At 36.7% G+C, this 26,527-nt stretch overlaps 1 protein-coding gene across 1 annotated transcript in view; it reads left to right on the forward strand.

Annotated features, from left to right (window-relative positions):
* The first annotated feature begins 9,937 nt into the window (after positions 1-9,937).
* Positions 9,938-26,527, forward strand: part of LOC149075901 (protein trapped in endoderm-1-like) — a 48,116-nt gene continuing 31,526 nt past the window's right edge. Inside the window, exon 1 of the mRNA XM_089243403.1 lies at positions 9,938-10,654. The gene's annotated coding sequence lies outside the window, so the exon portion shown is untranslated. The remainder of the gene's footprint in view (positions 10,655-26,527) is intronic.

Below are 26,527 nucleotides of genomic sequence, written 5' to 3' on the forward strand. Positions count from 1 at the left end.
AATTTTCATTCGCGTTCTCCAAAAATTTATGTGTTTTTCACACATTACTTTATTGAAATAAAACGGAATTTCTCGACGTGTATTGTAAGACACCATGAAATGTTTTTGCAAATGTTTTGCAATTTTCCAAATAAAAATGATACTTACCTATAACCTGGATTTTTATGTACAGTGAAACCTTGCTACAACGACGCTCGATATAATAAATTCCTCTACATCGGCATTTTTTTCCAAGTCTTGTTTAGAAGTTTAGAAACGTCTATACTCTAATGTTAAACTGCTGCCTTTGGAAAAAAAATATTATAATCATAAAAAGTTTAGTCTAGTGGAAATACTGGTTTTAAAAATAAAATTTACATGATGTAGGTATTCCAAAATATATATTTTCCAAAATTATACAATATTTTCTTATGTTCTGTGCTTTTATATAATAATAAGCAATACTATTCTAATATTTACTATTAGATATGTATTAACTAAATAATTACTATAATAAAAATTTTTATTGGATAAATATTTATAAATATTTTCCTAATATGCTAAATATTTCTCTAATAAACAAAATATTTTTATTGTACTATATAATGAATATACTATACCAATATACCAATATTTTTTACTAAATATTTTTCCCAGTGGGAAGTGTATAACATAACTTAATGTTAGTGATAATCCTATATGTGGATAATGAATGAAGTGAAATTTTATTGCTTGAAAATCTACAAGAAATGAACAGAAAGAAACTACAGAATCACAAGAAACTACGAAAAGTGTACTATTTGGCCAATTTATAAGTGTGGGTTTTTTTTTTCCAATTAATTACAGCGAAAGCTGCCATCATACAGCAATTTATCCTAATAGATAACGGACACCGCTCGGCTTCTCTTTAGATTAAAGTAGCAAATTGCTCTTTGCAAAAAAAAAAAAGAATAAAAACAACGAACGACAACAAAAAATTCCCCACTTTCGGAAAAGATACTAATGACTGTTATTACTTAATTTCAGTGGAAAACGCCGCCATACTTTTCCTTTAATTTTATTTTCGTGGCCATTATCACAGTTGAGCGTTCCGTTCCCTCTGTGTATATATTTTCTTATTTATTTCCCATTTAATCTGAGAAATACCCTTTTACTTTTTAATGATATTGATTAATATTATACTTAATCTGCCTCATCATTAATCTCTTTTTCCTTGCAATATTCTCTCATTATTGAGTATCAGATTAATATGAGTGATAATTGATAATTTTCGTAAGAAAATTTTGGTTAACGAATCTCGATAAGAAAATTTTGGTTAACGAATCTCGATAATCGATTTCAGAGGGAATTCACTGCTATAGGAATTTATTACTTCATTGTTTCATTCACCCGTCATGGTAATTGATTATAGTTTTATTTCTTATTGTTCGATTGAACTGTCGTTAAACACTACGTGATCGTGATCGTTATGTGGTTGTTCACTCTTTAATGACTATAGACGAGGGTTCCTATAAACTTACGGTGCCCTTGTGCGCGGAACGGGAATTTTAAATATCCCTTTTGGCATGTCTGATGTCTGATCGAGAGGCGTTTTGTGCTCCGAATTTCCGACTCACGCATTGAGAATCAGGGTGGATGCACATCTACAGACACCGTAAACATTCTTTAATATAAAAATATCTGTCTGCACCTGCGCAGCCACGATACGATAAGTATGAATACGTCAGTGGTTTCATGTTAAAAAATGTTTGCCGTGTCTGACACGACACAGTGAGTGTCTGTAGATGTGAATCCACCCTCATTGTTCTAATTATTACGACCCAATAACAGAAATTCCCGGGTTTCCTTTATATATACCTCTTGCATTATTCGTCAATGAACTAGATCAGTCTTTCTTAACCCTTCTGGAAACAAGGACCAGTAAAATGCTTGAAACAATTTGACGGACCACTCGTGTACCGTATAACGGGACATTCCTGTAATTTTAGTTTATCCGACATTTTTTGTACATTTGTCCCGTTTTTTGAACGATACTTAACTGAATTTGTAATAATTACTAAATTCGCAACACACATACACACACATAGCGTTTTCATAATATAATTTACATCGTCATAAATATGGTAAAAATTATAAATATTCATCTCACATATTTGTCAGGTTTAGCGTTTTTTCTGCAATTTTTCAGTAATTTTAATTACGATCGGTGATAGTGCTTACTTTTGGCAATGTTTTTTGATGACAATTGCGATGTCCAGTATTTTGCGGAATATTACTTGAAATCCCAGTTTACCGTATTTTTTTCTCAATGAATTATGGTCAGCAGGTCATTTGAATATTTTTCGTGAAATACTGTTTATTTTTGTTATCTGCGATTTGTAGCAGCTCTTTCTGTCCACGCCCGTCAGCAATTTCAGCAAATTGCATTTAAAGCAATAAACTGCAATTTTTGGCAAAATTTTGTGATATCCCGTATTTAATATCGAAATTTCCTGCATTCTCTTCAATGATGTATGGTAAACCTAAGTATGAAGGGGTAATTTTATTTGAATCCATACGGTATTACTAATATCAATTACAAGAGGTGAATAATTTTATCAAACGTGCCTCCGGACCACCTCTGGTCCGGGGATTTTAATTTGAGTAACGCTGAGAGAGAACTAGGTAGTGGCACAATTCGCACGGACCCAGAAGCCCCCGCATTATTGAGTGCTTCCCAAGATCCTAGACTTTCAATTATTATGAAAAATTATTGTTTTCAAAAATCGAACATTATTTTTTTTCAATGAGTCTGAAATTATTTTCCTTTTTCAATGAGTCTGAAATTACTTTTTCAATGAGTATTATATTGTTTTTATTTTTGATTGAATTTTATATTGTTTTTATTTTTGATTGAATTTTATATTGTTTTTATTTTTGATTGAATTTTATATTGTTTTTATTTTTGATTGAATTGAATTTTATATTGTTTTTATTTTTGATTGAATTTTATATTGTTTTTATTTTTGATTGAATTTTATATTGTTTTTATTTTTGATTGAATTGAATTTTATATTGTTTTTATTTTTGATTGAATTTTATATTGTTTTTATTTTTGATTGAATTGAATTTTATATTGTTTTTATTTTTGATTGAATTGAATTTTATATTGTTTTTATTTTTGATTGAATTTTATATTGTTTTTATTTTTGATTGAATTTTATATTGTTTTTATTTTTGATTGAATTTTATATTGTTTTTATTTTTGATTGAATTTTATATTGTTTTTATTTTTGATTGAATTTTATATTGTTTTTATTTTTGATTGAATTTTATATTGTTTTTATTTTTGATTGAATTTTATATTGTTTTTATTTTTGATTGAATTTTATATTGTTTTTATTTTTGATTGAATTTTATATTGTTTTTATTTTTGATTGAATTTTATATTGTTTTTATTTTTGATTGAATTTTATATTGTTTTTATTTTTGATTGAGTCTGATATTTTATTTCTTAGAGTCTGATATTTTATTTCTTAGAGTCTGATATTGTTTTTTTTTGAATAAATCTGAAACTATTTTTCCAATAAATCTGAAAATATTTTTTTCAATAAATCTGAAATTATTTTTTCTAATGAGTCTGACATTGTTTTTTCTTTTTCAATGAAACTAATATATAGTTTTACTTTTTCAATGAAACTGATATACTGTATATTGTTTTTCTTTTTCAGTGAGTCTAGCATAGTTTTTCTTCATAATTTTTTTGTGATATTGTTTTGTTTCTATGAGTCTGAAATTATTTTTCTTCAATGAGTCTATTGTTTTTTTTTCCATTCTGAATTTTCATCTTTTTTTTTAAATTATTATTTTTTAATTCTGAATTCTTTTCATTTTTTAAATTAATTCTGAATTTCCATTATTTTCTTCATCTTTGAAATTATTTCTTTCATTTATCATTTACTCTTAATTTTTTTATTTATCATTTTTGGAATTATTTCTTTCATTAATTACTGACTTTGATCATTCATGAAATTGTTGTTTTGATTAATTAATTTATTTCATTAGTTCTTATATTATTTCCTTCATCAAACATAGATTTTTCATTAATTTTTTGTTTTTCGATGTGTCATTTTTTTCATCATTTCTTACACATTTTATAGTTATGTATATATGTCTTTTTGGACGCTAAACCGCCAAATTTTACTATCTTTCTTAAACTGGAGTTCAAGAGGGACCCAAAAAAATATTCTGGTCCGGGCCCCTGAACTCGATAAAACATCCTTGCCTCTAAGGAGAAGGTAATAAGAAGGTAATAAGAAGGCTAATAAGAAGGCTAATAAGAAGGTAATTATTTTCTCTACATCCTGAATGAATGATTGTGAATGAAAGAAAAATCGCGATCGATCGTAACGATTTAATTTCTCCTTTCGAATAACTGATCCTTTGATCGCTTTGACGGGGTCATTTCAAAATGAGAAGAAGAAAAGAAAGTCGTAACCGAATACCGTCTTTGATATACAAATTCAAATGATCAAAAGTCAAAATATTGTTTCTGGTTATTTAATGAAAGGTCACGTGAAACTGTATACCGTCCTGTTTCTTCTGTACAGGCATGGTTATGTATGTGGTCGAGACACTCCTCTATATCATTTCATTTATTCATATTAACTAAAAGAGAAAGACATTTTATTCTTTTGGGTGTCTGAATGTTTTTCCATGCAGAATCGTTGTAATTAGCGCTAATGATATGTATCATGTTTCATGAGAGATGCTGGGGCTGAGCTCTTTCATAAAAACACAAACATCTGTGTTTTCCCACTCTGCAGCTCTTTTTTTTTTTTTTCATTCGTGGCTAAATGTACACAGTGGGTCTTTTGTGGTGAGGAGTCCATGTCTTTGAGCATTCTGTGGTTCACAGATGAAATCTCTTAATAATCCGCGATGATCACAAGAGATATTAATTTTTTACGACATTAATAGTTCTCCCACAATTCTTTTTTCATTTAGAAAAATTTAAAAGTCAAACAAATGGAATCTGTTCAGATTTAGAAGAATGGATGAAAAGGTGCGTCGAATGATACTATTTCACCAAACACCAACTCTGGCCATATCGATATACTGCAATTTACTGCCATTGATGAGATGGGTTGGAAACGAAGGCGCTGTCTATCGGTGGTCGTCTCAAGTTCGTTAGGGAAAATATCATATCTATATCCTCCCTCGGATTCGAACCCAGGACCGTAACAGCACCCTTCACGGTGGTAGACGAGCATCTTACCACCATGTCACTCGGGCCGTCGAATGATACTGGCGTCGATAGAGAAATCTACAGCAGTGTTCTTCAATCGCTGGTGAACATTTCGATCAATTCATATAGCCGTTATATAGTAATACTTTAGATGTATTGAATATTATGCAATCTTTATATATTGGCCCGAGTGGCGTGGTGGTAAGATGCTTGTCTACCACCGTGAAGGTTGCTGTCACGGTCCTGGTTTCGAACCAAATGGAGAATATAGATACTTGAGGCGGTGCCGATAGACAGCGCCTTCATTTCCAACCCATCTCATTAATGGCAGTAAACTGCAATATAGTGATATGGCCAGAGTTGGTGTTTGGTGAAGTAGTCTCTGTATTGGTTTTGTTTCTATCTTAATGCCGAAACACACACTATACTGACGTAATGGGATTTCACGTCGTGTCGGAGACATGAATCCTGATTCGAGGAAATTCTGCGACCCGAGGAATTCCACGTAGCATAGTTCCCCGGATCAGAATTCACAATGTTTCTGACGTGACGTAATTATCACGTCACGTCAGTGTAGTGTGTTTCGGTCTTTAGCCGTCAGAATGTTTGAGATTTATTTCTTCTATTTCTCCTCTTTTTTTGTCGATCCGAATAAATTATTCCTCATGTTCAATTTTTTTTTTTGCCTTCCTGCAAATTATTTCTACTTTTTTTTTGCGGTATTTGTTTTATTGCCAGTCCGCAAATCACTTTTCCCCATTTCTGAAGGTAAACAGAATTGTTCAACTACTTTCACTGATCCACAATTGTAAAAAAAGTTGAACATTGATGTTCAGTGTTGTCGAGATTATACTTCCTCAACTCAGAGGATTATGGGTCTCCTATACTGGTCCGAGTAACACCAAAATCAGTCAACACAGACTTCAATATGATGAAACTCGATATTTATTAAATAAAACATCGTGCAAAAATGCGGTGATAAGTGTAGGCCCGATAAGCGATGAGCTCTATGGGATAGGCTCGAAAACCGTTCTAGGGATGCCCCCTCCCTTCTTTGGTTATGGGTCGTTCAAGAATTACGTCAGCATCGGGGGGGGGGGGTGGAAGGCTGCTTACGTCATCAACCACCTCTTTTTGAAGATATGAAATATTCTAAGCTGCTGACGAAATTTTGCTCACCGGGGGGGAGGGGGTGTCAGTGTTTTGCTGACTTTTGCTGGCGGGGGGGGGGGAATCAAAAATGACTGAAACTGCTTACGTAATACTTTAATGGCCCCTTGCCCGCTGTTTTCCATTCGTACAACCATGTTTTCCACAGCCGAGGCGAGCTCGGTAAATCTACATTAATTCCTTGAACATGCTGATTCAGAAGTCAGAACGCTGGCTTACAGATGTGATAGGGTTCCTGCAGCGGTTCCCAAATTTTTGTCACCCGCGGCTCCCTTGCTCAATTCATGGTTCATCAATAGTTTGGTGATATTTCCACCCACATAAAAAAGAACCGCTTCAAAACATAAAAACAAGCACACAAATCAATATCCCCAGTTCGCCGCGACGCACACTTTGATCCGCAAAGCGCTAGATTCGCCCCTGACTCCAAACGGAGTCTCGAAAATCATCGAAAAAGAAAGCAGGATATAGAACAGCAGCTATAGCTACAATACAGACGTCATACTTCCCTCAAAGATAGCAGTTAAGTCAGCGCGTGGGGTTTTTTCAACCTTTTAAGCGGCATTGACGAGATATCTCGTCTCCTCAAAAGTAAAGGTCTATTTATTTCTCAATTGAGGGCAAATATATTTTGTAATGTTGATTTCTCAAGGAACACGTCTTTCTTTACACTTTACTTTGTACCTGCTGAAAATAGGAAGAAAACCTACGTAAATGAAAAAAGATAAGGCATTTTATAGGGGATGGGGATGATTTTTGCTATGCTACTTAAAGGGTTAAGCAGCTATCCACCATCCACCGCGATGGTTTTTTTCCCGTCACCGTATCTATTTACACGGTACATGCTCACTCGACGGTAGTACGCTCGAAAAAATTGATTCCATCAACAAGAACCCCCGAAGTTATTACAACGTACTCGATTACAATCGAAGATAAATAATAATAATAATACGTTTGGAAAGTGGGCGAAACAGGGATTATTTATTGATTATCATATAATCATTAAATGATAATAATCATGAGGGATCGTGGCACGAAAAATGGCACGATATTCGAGATACCCCTTAAAATAAATTTATCCAAACATATTTTTTTTTGTCGATGCGAATCAAAACATGTCTGATCTCAGCACCACATGATTCATGATGTGAGTGGTCTCTTTTTTTTCTTGAAATTGTCCGGTCTAGAACCCACACGTCATAGGCCGTCCGGAAGTGATCAGTCATGTCGAGTGTAGGCCATTCCTACAAGGATGGTTATTCTTCTTCGGTTTAGCGCTGTCCGTCATTCTGAAGGACCCTCTTCATGGATCGGAAACCCCGTTTTTCGCTCGAAAAGCAGGTTACGGAAAAGTGAAAAGTGTCTACTTTTACTTAAGATTTGTCACTTTTTTCTCACAGAGATCTTTTAAATTTTCGAAGACACGGGCTTATTTTTTTTTTATGGTTTTCAAAATAAATAGTATTTTATGCAATTGTATCTGTCAATTTTCTCACCCCACCCACCTTCTCCTAGAGCAGTGCTTTTCAACCTGTGGTCCGCGCTACCCCTTCGACAACTGCTTTGTAAGGGGTCCACGAAATCGTTTCCATTTACTGTCATTGCTTGAATGACACATTATGTGCTTTGAAATTGTAATTTCATAGAAATAGTAATTTAATTAATAAACAATAATTTGATGGAAATGCGATGTTGAAATTGGTCTTCTGACGCTACGGGAGGGGGGGGGGGAGGTGGTTCACACAGGGCCGGACTTGGACAGGTACGCAGGTACGAAGGGAACGATCCCACCGGGCCACAAAATTTTCAGGGCCTTAAAACTGGATTTTATTGCATTGATTACGTATAATATTTTACAACTGCTTTAAAAAGACAGAACTTGAAATTCTATTGATCTATTAATTAGAAATATGTCGATTTATTAATAGACACATATATGATAGTGAATTCGTGGCCCTCACATTCTTGAATGGATCCTTGATTTTTGATAAAATCCTCAGACTAAGATTTTTAGCTGGAACCTTATATTTGTTTTCAAGAAAATTTATAGTTCAACACGTATTGGAAAAATATAGGACCAATACCCAAGGCACCCAGACAGCCTTTCCCATGAAGGAGCCATCATCTTAACAGTGACATGAGCTCTCGGTGAAAGGTACTCTGGGCCTGTCACCTTATCAGACACCCTATCATCAAAATCTTATAAAAAAAGCATTAGCATTTTTATTTTGTTCTGCATATGTCTCGTTAACGCGAAGCTTCTTAGCCACCTGCACTATTTAGTATGCCCATGCGTTAAGACATGGCGCTACTTTCTGGAACCCCCTCCTCGGAAAGTTTTTTTTTTTTTTTTTGCATGTATCCGAATTCGAAGACGGTCCTCTTAAATTGAATTTCGGTGGATGTATGAAGCAAAATTGAGTTAATCTCTGCGCCGAACCCTCATCACATCTCTCTCGTAATATTGAAGAGGGCCACAAAACTGGGGCACCGGGCCGCTAAATGACCGAGTCCGGATCTCGGTCCACGGAGCATTGACTTTCACTACAGGGGTTTCGCGACATCAAGAAGGTTCGAAACTTTCCGAGAGAGTAGGTTTTTAATTTTTAAGCCAGGATTTTTCACGGACTCCTTTCTACTAGTAGACCTAAAATAAAAAAAATAAGTAAAATAATAATAATTAAAATTTACCCCGGGCCTCAGGTGAAACCGTTATCCGCATTTATAAAAAAAAATAATGCTGTTTCCCCCCCCCCCTTTTCCCTCCATTTTTCGAATTCGAATATCTCAGTAAATATTGCACTTAAAAACGTGGAACTGTTTTTGTTGGCATCAGGAGAAACAGGACGGCAAACGTTCTAATTTGGTTTTTTCTAGAACAGGGTGTCGGTACAAAAATTTTATTTTATTTTAATAGCTATACAACTCCTTGCAACATGTGAATGATGTATCCGAATTCTACACGTTATTTGGATACTTTTTGTAATTGGAAGCATGCCTCTAGGATCAACGGTTCGCCAGTAAAACGCCATGTTGCTTATGTACCCTGTATATACCGAAATAAATATATATATTTTTATATGCTCCCCCCCATGCCTTCTAATTTCCAGTGACAAACTTATTGCCAAACAAAAAAAAGTTCATGTTTTTAAGTGCAATATTCGCCGTGATATTCGAATCCAAAACTTATTTTTCAGTATAAAAAAATTTAAGCTCTCGCGCCAAGGAGTTTCGTTTCCAATGAAGCCTCAACACAGTTTGGTTTGATCGACATATTCATGAATCCTTGCAGACGGTATGAATTAAAAATATTATTAAATAAATCTTTTTTTTAATTGATTTCAATACTTATTGACTTTTTTTCCAATTTTTTTTTCGAACATATTCAATGTTTGTTGAATGATCGCTTTATTAACTCCATTTCATTCATTCTTCAATGTCAACAATTTGATCCCGCCAAACGATTGGACATAATCGCCAAGCTTGGCGTACGTCGACGTGTTGTTGTCGGTGGCGGATTTATTTGAAGAGCGTACGTCGCTCGAAGGAGAGAACGATTTCATTCATTCATTCACGTGTTTCAGAGCGAGCGTGTGTGTACATACTCTGACACTGCAGCGAAAAGGAAGCCGACAGAGTGGCCGATTTGCTGACTCTGCTTGAATCCCAATTTGACAGTTCGGGAGATTCGCTAGGTTGACCGTGACGTCCGACAGAAAAACCATAATCATTTTTTAACGGAAATTCACGTTCATCCGTAAATTTGTGTCCAGCAATTAAACAGAGAAGAGGTGCGCCGGCCATTGGTTTTCGTTGAATATAATAGATAAGTGTGTGTGTGTGGGACTATTTTCATCCGATTTCATTCTGGTGAGAAGATCGATTTTTTTTTTTAACTCTTCATAGCAGTGAATTTTTTTGTGAGAAAAACACATTTTACTGAAAAAAATATATAAAGAAAAAAAGGGTCATATATATATCTGGGTGCAGTGACAGATCTGCGTGTTATCTGGACTGATCCTGTGCAGAGACTTTCCAGAGTGAGGGGGAGTAGGATCATATTTCGCATCCCTCTCGTGTGTTTAATGTGACGCTATAACAACCTCAAGAAGCTGTTTTCTGTCAAGTTTTTTTTTCGTTCTTTCTCACGGACAGTGTTGTTTCCTTCTTCGGAAACATCTTTGACAACAATAATAATAATTCTGTGGATCACAGACAAGTCAATTTTCGTGTTGCACATGTAAGATGGTGAACATCTTGAATCACCGCACACTGAAGGTAAGTTATATCATTTTAATCTATGATCAATGATAAAGCATTAATGATAACATTAATTTAACCGCGTGGGTCACGATTGTGGAAAGTTATTTCCTATTACAGATGTTTTCATAGGCGGGGACAGGCATGATGATGATTTCAATTCGTATACAGTCAAATCCCGTTATAACGAACTCCAAGAGACCGGAGAAATCACTTCGTTATAACGAAATTTCGTTACAAAGGAGTTCCAGGTTTTTGCATTTTTCCTATGTAAAATTATCTGGGGAATTAGAAGTCTGTTCGTCAAAACTAGATTTTCGTTATAACGGTATTCGTTAAAACAAGATCCGACTATATATGTATGCACATTAGATCAATCGGCTCCGTCGTCATTGATGCTGGGGGGGGGGGGGGAACCTCGTATCTCCGCCTACGGGTGTTTAATACATTTTTCTTGATTGGAACACGATCAGAATTTATCAATAAAGTAATTAGTGTAGGCATTTAAAAATACCGTATTTTTTGGGCACCGCAGTGCGGGAAAGTAAATTGAAGTACATTTCGTGAACGCTTTGCCTTCAAAATGATAGAATTTCACTCACTTGTAATTGCTGTTTTCTTGTATCTTGCAAATGCATATTTAATCGAAAACGCTTTCGAAATGCTCAGAACCTATTCCGAATAATTAAAATGCAGTTCAGTTTGTAGATATTTGAGAGAAGATCAGCCAATATATATATACGATTAATATATCAAGGTGGCCCCGGAGTTTAGTTGTGAGATGTCCCATATATACGGGATTAAAGCAGGGCCACTACTAGGGGGGAAGCATGCGGGGGTCTGGTGCCCCAGGCGCTGGACTGGTGGAGGCGCATAATTCACCCTTCAACTGCTCTTTCTATGTTACACGGGGTGCCAGAACGAGTGCTTGCCCCGGCCGACAAAGTATTCAGTTGTGGACCCGTATTCAAAAGTACACGCAGAAACGTAACGAGCGGTGGATTGTATATTCATGAACAATTGTGGGAGTTACTTAGCCAAGGGCGGCTCGAGACAAAATTGTCGCCTAGGTGAGACATTATTTGTTGCCCCCTCCGGCATATAAGCCGCACCATCATAAAAAGTATCCTGAAAACTCGCGGCTGTTTCCAGCTGGATAAAATGTATCAATAGCTAGTTTTTTTTTTCCTGCTATTCATTCCATCCACTGCATTCAAAGTTTGAACCTTACAAAAAGGCAATTTTTTAAAATAAATTTTGCAGATATTTTTTTCTTTCCCCCTGTTTTGGCACCCCTCCTGCAGTGGCGCCCTGTGTCGCCGCATGGGTCGCAGAAGCATAGAGTCTAACCTTTACTCAGCCTCTAAATTTTTCGGAAAACAGCTACACACAGGGGTTCTGATTCCTATGTTTGAAATTACACGACAATGTTCATTGTCAATTTTACTGCTGCTGTGGTGGTCATAGTGTCGGACTCGTATCGCGAGGACCGGGTTCGAACAACCCCTTCTATAGCAGAAAGCCTGCGCGAAGCTCGTGACGTCACTGACGCCATCCATTTCACCTGTAGCCATTGAATATAGCAGTCCAACGTAGCGAAATCTTTGCGTTTTTTGCTGTATATCCAATGACTGTAGGTGAAATGGACGACTTTAGTAACGTCACAGAGATTCGAGTGGAGGCTTTCTGCTATAGAAAGTGTTGGTTCGAACCTCACCGCCGCCGCAGTTGTGGTCGGCTGAAATTGGGTTTTATGTGGTTCCCACCTTTGAGACGCGAATGCGAGCCGATCTCCCCGTTAAAAAGTTTCACCACTGAGAACAACAGGCCTACAACGATACAATTACTCAATCATTACACTTACTCATATTTAGAAAAATTGATGGCAGTACTACACATAACAAGTATTACACGGAAACAAATTTCACGTTGTATTCATAACACGCACATTTCCAGCCTGTGCCAATTCGTTAGAAGTTCCGCAGAGGAATATTGACGAGCTGCATGTGTGGTTCAGTAGTAGTGTCAATTTCACGAACATTGTGTATTTCTCGACAAAAACTAACGTAAGTCCCCCCCCCCCTCCCCCTCACTTCCTCGAGTCAAGTTTCTAAAAAAGTAGTTTCTAATCAGCTGGGGTTGCAAGTTGGAAAAAATTTTGCGTTATATACAGGATGGTCCAGAAGTCCTGACATGATTTGAAAATAATAGTTAAAAAAAGGCTATTGAAGATAGGGACAAACAGCTTAAAGCACTTGAAAGAGAAGTTTTCAAAGTTTTTTTTCCTAATTACTGCAAAGTTTCTACACGCGCGCCTTTAATGACGCGGGGAATGTCAATCCCATATAGCGTTTCTTGCCATGATATTTGTAACATGGGTGTTACAAAGCATGAAATAAGGATGAGAGTAAAAGAATGGGAGTAAAAAAAACTTTGAAGCCTTCTCTTTTAAATGTTTTATAAGCCGTTTTTCTCATTTATATATATATATTTTTCAAAACGGGTCCAGACTACTGGAACACCCAGAATTTTATGCACGTGCAGGTTTGAAAAAAGAAAAAAATCCACAAATTCAATTAAAAAGTTTAGTGAGCAATAAATTATAATAAATAAATTAATTAAATAAATAATTAATAAATTATAAGTCAATAAATTATAACGATTCTTTTTTAGAAACTTGAGGAGGCGGGGGAGGGACTTAAGTTAGTTTTTGGTTAGAGATACACAATATTGGTGAAATTTATTGACACTGAACACTTTCAGTGTAATTTCAAACATAGGAAGCCCTGTGGAACTCAATTGTCTGAAGATTTTAGAAAATTATAAAAAAAAAGATCAATTCATTATAACGAAAAATGTAAAAAAAATAATTTTTTTTCCTTCTATCCTCACTTGCATTCTTTGTATCAACCAATGTCACAAATATCATGACAAGAAACGCTATATGGGATTGACATCCTCCTCGTTATTAAAGGTGTGTGTGTAGAAACTTTGTAGTAATTTTTTAGAAAAAGAAAACTTTGGAAACTTTTCTTTGAAATGATTCAAGCCGTTTGTCTCTATCTTCAATAGCTTTTTCTAATACTGTTTTCAAATCGTGTCAAGACTTCTGGACCAATTTGTACATTCACAATTTAAAGGGTGCAAGAATGTGTAAATCGAAGTTTATTGGGGGATGAGACCAAATAGAAAGGTTAATTACCGCTCTTGAATCCTTCTTTTTTTCAGAAACGTAGTTCGTAATTGTAATAATTACGAAGCTACATTATATGTATTACGTCAAAGTTCACTGTAGAGATTTTTACGGTAACCGAGGTGAAATTGAATCAATTTAGGAATAGGGTGCATGGTTGATGACGTCAAGATACATGGCTCAGGGAAACATTCTCACTCGTGCGAAAGATCTTTTCGGCGTGTATAAGCCGCAAATAATTTAATTAAAAAAAACAACCTGGTTAAGTGGAAGACTGAAACTGTCTAGCGGCCATCTGGTGCCGTGCTATGCAAATTATTTCATTGCGAAACCTATACTATTTGATCTAAAATTGCCAATGAATTTGGCACCCTTACTTCAGTGTTTTGATCTTAGTTTAGGAGTTATTGAGCATCATAAATATTGCTTCTTATGCTACAGTAGACGCCACGTACTCAAGTTCACAGTATCCTAATAGCCGCTATGATGCATGTACGCGTGGCGCTTCTTTTGCGATTTCTTTCCTGTAGTAAAGGAATGTGTAAGGTAAAAAAAAAAAGCTCTTTTTGAGTTCCTGGTCAGTTTCCTTCCACTGACCATATTCACAGTCCCATGGCAGGGGGACTTTCATTCACAAGGGAATCTATAGAACGTACCGTACATTATAAAAATTATTCGTAATACAGTTCCATTATAACCCCTCATAATTTTTGAATATAAGAAAAAGGATTACAATTTTTTTCGGGGGGGGGGGGTGGAGAATTCATTTTTCGAGCAATGGAAAAAAAACCCCGGCATGATGTATTATTTTGAAGCATGTAGGAAAGAAAAACCAAAAACCCGTTTTCATATGCCCCATTCGACCAAACGGGATGTATGGTCTCGAACCGGTACAACCGGTATTTTTTCGGATATAGTTACCAATCGATTATCGTTATCGAAAACCCCGAGTCTCGATTTGATCGCGTTAAGCGGCTTGCACCGCTTAGTAATCGTCACAAGACGTTCAAATTATTCCCTTCAATACAATCATAATTTGAATTTTTCAGACAAAACATTTTTTTTTTATAAAACTTTTCTGAAAGTTATTTATGTAAATAAATATTTTTTTTTTCCTTTTGTTTAATTCGACGCCCCACCAAGATCGGCACCCAGTGTTTCTAGACGGGTTATACAACCCTAAAGCCACCTCTGCTACTGTTACTACTAAACAATACATGCACCTCTTCCACATTCCTCTGCGGACTTTCTAACGAATTGGTAGATGTTGGAATGTGCGTGTAAGCGTTGTGAACCTTGTTACTGTGTAATGCTTGTTATGCATAGTGTCCCACCAATTTTTCTTACTATAAGTGAAGTAGTTTGCTTTCTTTGGCGAGACTTTTTTAATGGGGAGATAGGCTCTAAGTTGGGAACCACAGAAAACCAACTTCAGCTGACCACCATTGTGGTGAGGGGAGGAGGAAGCCGCCTCTGATTAATGATTTTATTAGACGGAAAACCGTGTCAAAATGAGTACATTCCGAAAATAACCATCTTGATTCCGATTAAAAACTGCCGCTAACGAGACACAAATTCTTAAATTAATTATTTGTTGTTTCAACCGCACTCATTACTCGGAGCATTTAGACGCTCCAACCAATTATAGAAGCATGTGTATAAGCCCGGATGAACTTCAGTAAGAATCGCCGTGACAGGACTTCATTTTTCAATGTTTGCTCCGCCGGTGATTAAATGCTCCAATAAATTAGAACGCGAATGGGAGAGAGAGAATATATTAAAAATAATAATATAGCAATATATATATCTATAAGTTCGAGACATACACCGTCGAATTACAAACTCAATTACACTACACCTCGGGTGATTCCGGAGCTCTTTTTTCTTTTAAATATTCTAGAAATAGAAAGAAAAGTGATGAGTCATAGACGTTATAGATTTATCACGTAACAGCAGCTCCTTTCTTTTATTTTCTGACTTTGATTGATTTGAAGGGAAGGGCGATGTAAGAACGTACTATTATATATTCAGCCATTGTTCGGGATACAGCCCGAAGAAGAATTATTTTTTTAATATCTATTATATGTAGAAGATTCTTTTACACTCTTTTTCTTCTATCATTACGTCAAGCTGTTACGTTATAAATTGCTCGCAATAGCACAGTTTCCCCTGTTTTTCTAAACTCCTAGGAGTGCCTTGAAAATATATTTTTTTTCTCTCTTTAAATATTGATTTATAACGTGTTTTATTAACGTAATTTATTATTTTGTATGTTTTGTTTCTTTTACGTTTTCGAATTTTGACGCGTCTAAAACGATTCTTGTCCGCTGACCATAGACTAAATGACTCCGGTCTAAAAACGATGTAGTTGTTTTTCGATTAAAAACAATGCTGATTATTATACATACAGTGTGTATATACTAAACCTTTATTCAGAAGATAACCGTGAATTTTTGTCAACGCTGCTGTATGTATAGTTGTATCTTTTATCACATCCATGTTTTTGTTTGTCTAGACTGAATATATTTGTATAGAGACCAGCATTGTGTACGTGCAGTGTTCACAATACAATCCACAACGTCTCTGGTTTCTTTCGTCGATAGATTGATTAACAAATTTTTTTATGGGGAAAAATCCGATTCTTTCCTGCGAAGTAGGGACTAGGGTCAACGATTTTTTTTCGCTAGAGAGTACGTATTTTTTAAATTTGAGGCACTCCGGGCGGAGGGGGTGGCTTACAAAATGCCTGTGCAGAAATCAGGCCCGGTGACGAAATATATTTTCAACAAAAGTACAAGCATTTGTATTCAACATTTATTCGAATATCACAGTATAGTAAAATCTCTCTTTTTTGAGGACACCAGCGGGACAAAAAAAATCGTGCGTAAAATGAGGGGTTGTTATTGAAGTAATTAGAGCAAAAAAAAAGTATTATTTGGCTGTAAAAGATGAAAAATGGCCTGGGAAAGTCTGGTAAAATAAGAAATGTTTGGCGAAAGTTTAGGAAATATGCAAATATTGCATCTGATAACGGGCGGGGAAAATTCTGGAAAGGGAGAAAACTAACTCGTGAAGCATTTAGGAAGTCAAGATTTTTTTTTAATTATATTGTTTTTTCCACAGATTTTTTGAGGAAAAGGAGGGGAAATTTTTTAGTTTTGGTCACAAAAAGGGAAAATGGTGAACTAAACTTTGTTATGGGACTCCCTCATAAAGCTAATCCTTATATGTTTGTTGAACTAAGGTGTCGATTAATAGATATACATCTAACATTTGTAGGTGATTAAATTATCAGTTCTGAGCTTGAGCAACAAGCTGAAGATTTCTCCTTAAAAATATTTAGTTCAATTACCGACCATCATTCACCCTGAATGGTACTTCTAAAATTTTGAGAGCAATAAAAATAAAACTCTTAATAGATTACAGTAATGGAAACGGAAAACCACAAATCAGGCGCCTTGTATTTTATCGGAAGTCGGGAAGTCAATATTCACGAGTACGAAATCCGACATAAACATAGAACACATTAAGGTTTTCCACTGAGCACTGCGGTGTTCGTAAGCAACAGGTTGAAGGTGTCTGGTGTAAATGAAACGGATTTTTATTTATTTCGGTCTGAGAACTGGTGAAGGAAATGCATTTTTGTCGTTAATATATCGGTATGTGATATAATAATAACCGATGCTGGTAATATCAAAAAAAACCAAAAAAAAAAAAAGAAGCGGCCAAAGCCCGATGGCTGCATAACCACCCACTAAGCTCGCTCCTAGTCACGGCTTTTTGTGATTTTCTGTGGGGTCCTGTCGTGACGGTCTGTAATTTTCGTCCTTAATGATAGTCCAGAGCGCTAATGCATGGAAAGGGGTGCAAGAAAATGAACCCACGATCGATATTGTTTTCTTTGACCTCTCGTCTATCCGTGGAAAATTGTTATTCATGAGTTATATTTATTAAAAAAAAAAACTTCACAACGAACTGTTCAGGACTACTCAAAATAAACAGTTCACGTTTTCTGACAAAAAAAAAAAAAGTGACGAGATTGTGCTTCTCGGTGCATTTTTTTTTTGTAATCAAATCAAAGAGTTTGGAGGGGGGCGGAGAGAATTCGTGATAGAAGGTTATATGACAGTTCGCAAATCTTTCTTTGGTGGCTTTTAGGTTTTTTTTTCGTAAGAAATTTCTTCACATCGCAGTCATCTTGAGCTAATGGGGGTCGTACGTACTAAACCGAAATCCCTAGCTAAAACGATTCGCGAAAAATTCGTCGACAACAATTCATGGAAAGGGAAATTCACCGACAATTGTTCAGCATTAGTGAGTGAGAATGAGCCCACTACTTGCTCTGGCGCACATTCACTCACTCTATTATCGATCAGTTGCTTGCCGGTGAATTTCCCTTTCAGTGATGGTGAATTTTCCGGTGGCAATTTTTGATGCATGATCTGAAACAACATCCCAGAGAGGACTTGGAAAATCCTTAATGAAAGTATAGTAATTCCACAGTAGGATGGTAATTTGATAACTGTACTTCAAAGGGACCTTCAAAAACGAGGCCAAAGGTAAGGTACAATTGAAAGATTTTTAAACATTCCTAAAGTGATTCAAATTGATTAACAAATATTCATAATTCCCATTTATTTCTCCCACATTTTTTTCAGAGAACGTAATTTTTTTTCCGTTTTATATTATTAAAGTATGGCCATCAATATTTACTGATTAGAGAGGTTGACGTTTCAATAAGGATCAATGAACCCTTTAACCAACCGATGAAAAAGTAAAGCTACATTTTTTCGTCTAGATGGGTATTTTATCGTCAAGACAGATCCATTGATCTATCTCGTCTATATGTCAATGGTTATATGTTTCATATGACTATATTATATCGCTATCTTATCATATGTTTTGCCCCACGACACTGACCTAAGAAATCAAACCGTAGCTAAAAAACATGCCTACTTATTCAGAAATACTTTTTTCGTCCTCTTTATTCCCTTAGAAAAGCTTTTCTTTTTCTTTTCACCGCCATTTCTTTACTTGATTGTCTAAAAGCCACAATTTCCGAACCGCTATTGATCTCAATCCTCTTCATCTTCAAAGATTCCCTTGAATTTTGTTATCAAACGTCGAAAGAAAGACTGACACGTGCTCATTTACAAGCTTACAGTCATCGTAGAAGAATACTTTTTCCTTTTCCAACATGGAGCTGCGAAATAGGAATTCTTGTGTGAGCTCGAATTTCTCACGATCAGTTACGTAACTGTTCATACGTGACTAATACATTTATAGCGGGAATGTATCTAGGAGGTAATGGAATGGCTCGGTGAAAATCCATTTATAGTGAAACTGCACTATATCTAATGAATTATACCCCCCCCCCTTTTTTTTTTTTGTCTCTAATGTGTGCTTATCTCAGTGAAACTGGATCCAGTTCCGTTAAAACATTTCAATCGTTGTACGTGTTGAAAAAAAAAGATTTCAAGTATAAAATGTTCGTGTCCGTCAAGAGGGAGCAAATTATTGAATATATGATAGAGTGGAGGTGACGGATAATCCCTCTTCGGCCTCCGGAGATATACATACTAGGATTTCTCTTGATATCGCGCAGCAATTAGATGTCAAGTGTGAACTTGGTTTATATAGATGCACTTTACCCCGACTTCAGTTTCCACCATGTGAAGTACCTCCTAAGTCTGTGTTAGGCATCCCCCGACTTTCTTTAAGGCTACGATCGCCTTTAATCGCATCTCCTGTAAGTGCTTGCTGTCGTCCTCTTCAGTTCCTCGCTATAAACTAACCCTTTAAGGAATATTTTTAAATTCTCTAGTTGAGGAGAGAGAGAGAAAACCAATTACAGCACTTTGTGAGCGAAACTGTTAAACGTTTGCATGTGGAAGTAATTATATGAGATTTGAAGTATTGAACGTGTCGCTAAAAATAGAGGTTTCAAGAGTTTCTTCTATTAGTCCCTTGGATGTAATCATAAGTAAGGAGCGTCATCTGAAATTGAAAATTAACGTGATTCCGGATCAACCGAAAATTCTGTCCATTTGAAAGGTATACAACTTTATTCCCGGCCGTTGACTTCAATAGGTGGTAGCACCCATTTAAATTATCTTTCTGCTATTTTTAATCATAGTAAAGTACCATTCTGCACTAAAAAAGTTGGCAGTGGCATCAAAAAAAAAAACTTGAAAGAAAAAAAAAGCAGTGAGAAGAAACATTTGAGGCGCTGTTTTATCGCCTTTCCAATTGAAAAAAAGTGTCTCTACTACACTGCTTGACCGTACGTGCCGGAATGTGTGTTCTGAGTGCATGTATGACTTTAACATAATTATGTTGCGAATATTACGCGTGTTTCGTTTTCTATTGGTGGTGCCACCTGTCTTCCATGTTTTGAAGTGAAGATGGCAAATGCTTGAATTTTCATGTTATGTAAGCACCGTGCTTAGGTGTTCCTTCTTCTCTGCGGAAAAACTTTTTTCAAATGGGAGACTGGCTTTCGCATTCGCGCTTCTATAATACATACATTTCTATAATACAAATATAAATACAAATACAACGCCACAGCAGGCAAAATGCCCGTAAATGCAGAAAAACCAACTTCATCCTACCACCACTGTGCCGCTCTACGGTGTTCGAATCTTGATACTCGGAATGGTAGTCCAGCACGATGCCCACGCGCTCGCACAGTGGCAAAGTGAAGTGTCTCTGAAGCTTAAAGAAGTACATACTTGTTCTGCTCTGGATGGGAACGATGTCTCTACTGCTCGCAAAATATGATTCCAGTGGTTGACGAATAAAGATTTTGACATTTCATGGACAGATGGAAAGTGAGAAGAACCGAAAAACAACTTTTAGTAAAAGATTCCCGTCTCTGATCAGCAATCTCTCACTTATTCGTTTCTCTCAGTTATAAGACGATTTCCTGCACTCCCGATTGAAGATATAGCACAATAATGCTATTCACTTACACGCCTCTTATGCATCTTTTTTTTTCCGTGTTCTCTTGCACCGGCGCATAAGTGAGAGGTCACTGTACGGTATAGTCCGGGATAGCAATAGAACTCGGCATAATTAATCAGCGCCTGCCAGAGAAGATATCTCTTGAAGGATCTTTTTCTCCTCTCTATCTATAAAAGGTGCTAAATTAATACGGCAAACTGTTTCTAATCTCCTAAACAACCTGGGGAAGATTCGAAAACAAAGCAACTGAATTCTCGCCAAAATCACAACTGCACGCATAGAAGAAAGATACATTTCTCATTTTATTCCTGCAAACAAGAGTAGGCAGCCACCAAGGTGTTGCTGTGTTGTTATTTTCCGAGTTCAAGAAAATGGATATGCTGTACGAAATTGTAACTTGCTTCAAAACGTAACACATCTATGGTGATCCATAGAGGTGAAATGAAATCTCCGACCCAGAGTCATCTTCCTGCATGAAACGTCCCACTCGGACGTTTTCCGGGGGTTTCATTATAATTAAATTTGATACACGATTTTCGAGAGTAAGGGTATGAACGGCAGGTTCTCTGATTCTGAAAGCCGGCATCGTTATGGATTGTTCAAAAAAACCTGCTCGTACTTTAATCAGTGCCCTCTTAACGTATAGATGCCTGTTTAGGCACGGCCCGGGGACCTCAATTACAGAAAAGGCCTGACGAAGATGAGATTGGTTCAAATTTTTGAGATTATGCATGTTAATTAGTAGGCAGACATTTCTATTCGGGGGCTAGAGGCCTCAGAAAAATCTCTTTGTCCGGGGCCCCTGATACTCTTTAGACGGCCCTGACCCCTAAGAATGAAGACGGTAGGCAGGTACTCCGAGCTATGTAGCGGTTCCTTTCCTAGAAACCTATGGGGCTGTTGAGGCGACCCTATTCCAGGCACATTCAACCCGTTGCTCGCGAAGACCACGGTGCGCTCTGAAGCACTCAGAGTGCTCGATAACAGTGTACGATTTCGTGCTCGCGAGCACTTGATCCACTTTCTAATCGAACACCCTTTACAAATTTCATTGCTCTTTTTTGAGATTTGGCACAGGCAGTGCTCGCGACAAGAAAAAGGTTGAAGACTTCAGTGCCTATTCCAACTATTCCCTTGAAATCGAATATTCACTTAGAGAAGGTGCTTTTGTGCATATGATAGGATCAGCGAGGCCATTAACTATTATGAAAGTTCCTGACTTTCATTAATTAATTAGTTAATAATAAACCTAATTATTAACTATTGAATTAATTAACTACCTAGAACTCAATACTTCCTAACGCTAACGAAATAATGACCAATTTGGAAGAGTAGATCAACTTTCCCAAGAATATTAAGATGTCATCAACGAATAAAGAAATACACGTATATTTGCCCTATTCGTTGATGACTTCTTAATAATGATCAATTATCATTAATTAATTGTTTGATTTAAGCTTCATACTGTTCGGGGAAAATTAATTAATTTGAAGAGTTAAAATCCGTTTTCAATGAACCAATTGGTCATTGGTGGGAGTAAATTAATTAGGTAATTAATAATAATTAATAATTTCTTAATAAGCGTCAGGAGTAAATAATCTTAACAATTGTTTAATTAGTGTCAGCAGCTGATAAGTTCGTGGCATTTGATTAATTTGTTTATTAATTAGCTGTAATTGTTAAATAATTGTATAATTATTAATTAATAAATGAAGGAACTAATGAGTTCATGACGGTTGATTCGGGCTTCGACTTGGTATAAGTCCGAACCCCCCCACCCCTCCCGCGTCAAAGGTGAAGTTGACTGTTCTAATGTATATATGCATATATGAATTGACATCATCATCATTGTGCCCCCCAGAAATAATGACCGTGCCCCCCCCCCAGACTTCCAAGTCTAGCCTATGGTCCGAAATGAAAACATTCACAAGCGTGTTTCGGGATTTTACCAACTCACTCTGGTAAAACCTAGGTTTAACCTGTCTTCGGGCTTTTACCGTGACATATACAGTAGAACCTCTCCAACTATCGACACATGTCCTATACTGACATATACATGTAGAACAGACACACATGGGACCAATGTACAAACAAAACTAACATTACCATTGAATATCACCATCCTGGACCATAGTTCCTGGTTCAGTTAATCGAGTAATTGCTTGCCGGATAATCCTATTTACCAATATGAACAAGCTTGGGATTATGCATATATAATCACCGTTGAATATGATAAATTATCGATTTATGAACGAAAATTAATAAATTAGAGTTTTGAAATAAAATTAGAGTTTGTCTGATTTTACTGTCCGCTATCGAGAGTTTCCGCTAACGGGGAGTGAAATACGTTAAAGCCCTATTTCATGGGACTGGGGATCAGAAAAGTGTCCGTTTACGGGGAGTGTCCGTTAGGGTAGTAAAGTGAAGAATTTGATTCCAAGAATGAATAAGAATTCGGTTTTCTCTAAATTGCAATGGAAGTTTAGTAAAAAAAAACCGTGAATAATGAGATAATATACACAATTTACGCATTTATATCACATTGTTATAGTACCTGAATCGAACGGCTCCCATTCAGTTGGATAACGATATTGACCCCCCCCCCCGTCTTTAATTATAAAGATAGGTGTATATATATAAGTCGTAAGAGGTTTTCAGTCCACGAGCGTACAGTGATTTTATCAAACCAGGGCCTCTTCCGTGGCCGTCAAAAGAAAAGAATAAGTAGATTTGTATCATCTCTCCACGGAGCACGTGGTTATGCCGTGGATGAATTATAAGTATGACCCAGTTTGCCGAACACGTGCTGTGGCCACAACTTCAATCATAATTTTGGGGTTTGGCAGCATTCTAAATGCTAGATAAATCAGTAAGATGGGGTCGGGGGTGTCAAAGTCGAGTTTTCGGTGGGGGGGGGGGGCCTCATTCCGTAATACATCATCATCATCCTCCATTGGTGGTCGAATAGATGTCTTGTAAAAAAAGTAGAACATAACTGAGAGGAGCATTTAAAAGAATGTTTTCTCAAATAATTGGGGGTTATTACGATACGTTGAATTTTTCTGAATTTCTTTTTGATGAATATTGCTTATGAGCAATGACGATCCCAGAGGCGTATTAACAGGGGGACTATACCCTAGGGCAGCAAGTTCAAGGGGGTGTGTCAAATTTGATGGTGGTGTCAAATTTGTGGTCAAGAAAGTTAGAAGTGAATGGGAAAAGTACGGCAAAACCCTAAATCCGCCTCTGCCTAAAGAACGAGGGACCAAAACTGTGACCTTGGGAGTGTCCAATCATGTGAGTGACCAAAAAAGGGCCCCGGTAACTTAGTGAGTGACCACAAGTTTGATCTAGAGAGTGAGCATTTCTGAGAGTGGTCAAAACAATTTACAAGTATGTGAATGGCAAAGTGAGTGACCTAGAGTGCGTTAGCATGGGAGTGACAAAATTCAAGGCTCGAATGTGAGCCAATCTCCCGTTAAAAGGTCTGGTTACAGAGAGTAGCAGACCAACAACGGTACAGATATTCAGTCATTACACTTCATTCATAGTTCGAAATATAGATGGCAAATGGCAGCACTACAACAAACATTAGACAGAAACAAACTTCACGTTAAGTCCACGACACATACACGCACGGCTTCCAAGCATGACCTAGTTCTTCGACCACCTTCTTATATCTCTTCATTGAGACAGAGCGGCGAGCCATGATCTGTTTAAGAGGAGGAGAAGGAGAAGTAGCCAAACCAAATGTTTGTCTACAGAGTTCTCAAGCACGTGAACGACCAAAAGATTGACCTAGAGAGCAAGGCACGAGTGAGTAACCTAGAGAGTGTTTAAACATGGTCGTGAGCAGGAGAGTGCGTATGCATGGAAGTGACCGAAAGAGTGACTTAGAAGCATGGTACGGTGGGGAGGGGGTAAAGATCTTTCATGTTCTATTATCTGAATTACTATAGTCAAGGGCAGCAAATTTGAGAAAGGAGTGGGTCTATAAAATTAGACTAGAGTAGGTGAAGGGTGCCAAAATGTGTATAGCCCACAAAACCTTGAATCCAACTCTGAACTATCCTAAACAATACGATTTCACTGAATATCAATCTCAGCGCCATTTTTCTTTCGTCCTGCAACACAAGGCCTGCGTATCGACTTATAAGAATTTCCCACTCTTCAAGTAAATTACTCTCAGTAGCCCATCCAAGTGCCGATAATTGGAACATATTTCATGTTCTCCTCCTCCACGTCTCCCATGTCTTTCCTTTTAAGCTGCCTTGTCTATTCTTTCAATGGACAGATTACTCTCATTTTGACCTTTACGTATATGGGTTCAAGAGTGTTGTGTGTGATAGGAGGTCATGCAACTCCTCTTTCAACAATTTACCCTCCTTCAACCATTGACGTGGGGCTGCTGTGATCCTTATAACAACTGAAGACATTGATTCATACCAAAAAAAAGTGCAGTTTCTCCCCTATCAGTGTTTCTTTTTTCTTTTCTTTCTATAACTTTACGCGCCAAATACTTTGCTGGTGAATGAAAGATCCAGGAACTAAAAACTTGCTCTTATTATCTGGACAACTAAACAAAAAGAAAAGAGAATGCTGTTATCCGTGACATTGAGTCCATTAAAGACTTATCTGAGAAAAAAATTTTAACACAGAGACACTCCATATTAAACTACACAGATAATCTCATGACAAAAATTACATGTAGTGGTGGAAAATTTTTTTGTAAAGACAAAACCGAGGAATTGTCATATCTTTAAAACTTGTGCGCATATGAAAATTTTAGTGATAATCACAAGTGAAACTAAAAATTTTCCAGTGGAAAATAATTTTGATGAGTGCTGCACTGTTTCAGAAAAAATTAATTATTGTGATTATAGTAAAGGTCAAAACCTGGAAAAAGTATAAGGAGACAGACACACGTGTTTTCGGATGTCGGGGAAAGAAATAAAGACAACATATTTATTAGATATTGAAGGGATGAAATACTTGCTCTCAGAGAAGCTGTGACATACCCAGTCATGAAATTTCGAGAAGGATTGAAAAGATTGAAGACTGTTGGTGAAAGTTTCATAAATGTTCTCGAGAATTATGGACTGAAAGCTTCTTTCTCATACTATCCGTCAAAAAAAGACGATTGTTCACAGTTTGCACGTGAAAAAAAAATTCGCTGGTGTAATTCACAAGGAATACAACTTGCTCCGCACAAGTCGAACTGGGCCTAATGTAATAAAAATTCAAACATCTGGTACGCAAAATCGAAGTGCAAACATCTTACAAAACAATGTAAATTGAGAAAATTGTAGCTTTAAAGTGTAAATTGTATCTTTCGGGGCCAAGTGAGATAAGGATGTTTTCTCTGATGGGAAGCAATTTATGGATGGACTTGACGCAAGAGCGTAGCGGGGGGGGGGGGGGGGGGATTGAGGGTCTGAAACCCCCCCCCCCCCCCCGAACGAAATTTTTGGCTACGCCACTGTTTTAAATATTATTGAACTATGCAATGGCAGAGCCATATTTTTGACATAGGCTATCTCTATAGGCGAATCTCTATTTTCTGAGACACCTCTTATAACTTTCAGCCAGTTTTTGACTCAACACAACAATGCTATTGCATATGTTTCGAAGTCTAGAAGGTGTTGGTTACAAGCCAATTCAGTTGAACCCCTTGAGTGGTCATTTCTTAATCCTGTATAACAGTGGTCCTTAATGTGGGCGCCTCGGCTCCGGGA

Source organism: Pholcus phalangioides, unplaced genomic scaffold (genome assembly GCF_987345545.1).
Source record: "Pholcus phalangioides strain wild (caught in Gottingen) unplaced genomic scaffold, Ppha-v1.0 ptg000015l_1, whole genome shotgun sequence".
Classification (NCBI taxonomy): Eukaryota; Metazoa; Arthropoda; class Arachnida; order Araneae; family Pholcidae; genus Pholcus; species Pholcus phalangioides.